The sequence below is a fragment of the Lissotriton vulgaris genome, chromosome 4_1 (assembly GCF_964263255.1).
Source record: "Lissotriton vulgaris chromosome 4_1, aLisVul1.2, whole genome shotgun sequence".
NCBI lineage: Eukaryota > Metazoa > Chordata > Amphibia > Caudata > Salamandridae > Lissotriton > Lissotriton vulgaris.
Window position 1 is genome coordinate 318,614,917 of NC_141691.1, and position 2,065 is coordinate 318,616,981.

At 62.6% G+C, this 2,065-nt stretch overlaps 1 non-coding gene across 1 annotated transcript; it reads left to right on the forward strand.

The window, feature by feature from the left end:
- The first annotated feature begins 1,703 nt into the window (after positions 1-1,703).
- On the forward strand, positions 1,704-1,810 carry LOC147718696 (U6 spliceosomal RNA). Its single transcript, XR_015295371.1, has one exon. It is a non-coding gene; the product is annotated as a U6 spliceosomal RNA (small nuclear RNA).
- Positions 1,811-2,065: the final 255 nt, after the last annotated feature.

Genomic DNA, 2,065 nt, shown 5'->3' on the forward strand with positions numbered 1-2,065 from the left:
GAATGGTCGCCTCGGGGGGAATGCCGGGATGGGTTCCACGGAGGCATTCGTACGTGCGCCTTGAGACCCTTGCGGGTGTGTGGTGCGCTATTCTGGTCTCAATTTCCGCTGGGGAGTTGTTTAGCATTGGGAGGTCACGCAAATGCGTGGTCCGTTCCATGTTTTTTTTCACGGGCGGGTGGCCTCGAGGCTGGCTCGGCCGTCTGGTCTGGCTGCATCCTTGTCGGCCTGTCCTTTTAGTTTGGGGCCCGCTTCCCTGGCCTGCCTTCAGGCTCCTCGTCCGCCTGTGTGTGTGGGCGTCCCGCCCTTGCAGGGGTGGGGTCCTCCGGCCATTCCTCCCGGATACAGGGTGTCGGTCTTCACGAGGTGCGTTCAGGTTGGCTTCCGGGCCCCTGTTTCGGCTATTCCCGGTCTGGTACTGGTGCGGCCGCTCCCTTTTTTTCATCCCGAGATCCTGGCTTCGGCCGTCTCGCTCCAGGGGGTTCCCTAGGGGGGGGCTGTCGCCTCCATTTCGTCCCGTCTTGGGCCGTGGCTGTCACGGTTCTTGGGCTCTTCGGGCTTGCTGGCCGGTGCCTGGTCTTGCTGGTCTTGCGGACTTTTCCGCGGAGTCCCTCCTTCTCGACGGGTTGGGGTACCTGCTCCTTCCCTTGTCTACACTGAAGGGCTTTCTGGGACCAGGCTGTGTGGCCGGACTGCGAGTGGGGGTTCCCACTCTCGGTTGCGGGTACTTCCGTTGGGTTTGCCTTCTGGCCCGTGGGGCCTAGGGCAATTCCACCCTGCCTGCACCTGATCTCGTCTGTTTCAGTAATTATGCAGGGTCGGGCCTGGTTAGTTCCTGGATGGGAGACTGCCTGGGGTTACCAGGTGCTGCAGGCTATGGGTACTGTGCACCTGGCCCGCCTGGTGGATCTTCTTCGCCGGGCGGGGGTCTGGGTGTTCCCCGTCTGGACGTGTGATACATCTTGGCCTCGTCTTGTTCAGGGGTGGGGCTTCACGTCTGGCGGTGTCTCCCCTCCGTCGGCTCCCTGCTCTATGGGCGGTGGTCCCTTCGGTTCCCGTCTCGGACTTGTCCTCCTTCTGGGGTCGTGTGCCTGGGCCCCGTCCTCCCCTCTGGTTCATTCAGGGGGGGCGTCCTTTGGCGCCGGGTCGTTTGGGGGTCATTGGGATCTCCTGCAGTCGCGCAGCACGGGAGTTGCTGGCGGTCCTCCTGGCTAGGTGGAGACCTGCCGTCTTTTGCACCTGTGCTTCGATGTCCCCAGGTCTTGGTCGGGTCTGTCGACCTGGTGGTGTGGAGCTGTGTCAGCCTTCGGTGGGGGTGCTAGGTTCGCTCCTTTTGTTTACATGCTCGGGGGTTGTTTTCTTGGGCGGAGTAGCCGGTCCTGGCCCTTCGGGCTGTCTTTTCCACGGGGTCCAACTAGGTGGAGGCAGATCGACTGAGTCGGATCTTTCCTTCGTTGCCTGGTCTCGCCCGGACCCCGGTGGTGCTTCGGCGCCGGGGGCCTCGACTCGGTCTGCCTCCGGTGGCTCTGTTCACGGAGGGGGTCTCGGCCCTCCTGCCCAGGTTCTACTCTCTCCTCCCGGGTCCTTGTGGTTGCCCTGTCTTTCGCTTGACCTTTTCGGTCTGCTGTACGCGTTTCCCCAGTGCCCTCTGATAGCACGGGTCCTCTGCTGGATTCGCTTGGGCAGGGCCGGGGTGCTCCTGGGTGCTCGCTTCGGCAGCGCGTGGACTAATATTGGAACGTTACAGAGGAGAATTGCATGGCCCCTGCGCATGGTTGACACTCAATTTCGTGAAGCGTTCCTGTTTATGGTTCCCGGCGGGGTCCGCCGCCCCTGGTACCCTCTCCTTTTGAGGGCTGGCGGTTCGGGCCTACTGGCCGTTCCCGGATCTTCCCGTTCCGTGGTTGGTCCGGAGTCGGTGTTGAGCCGGCTCTTTCTGCTGGCCTGACTCCATCTGCGGGCCGGATTCTTGAGCAGATGTCGCTGCTTGCTCAGGGTTGTTCTTCTGGGGTGGTGGTTTTGCTGCTGGGCTCCCGCAGGTATTCCACTTTCTCTTCCTGTGCCA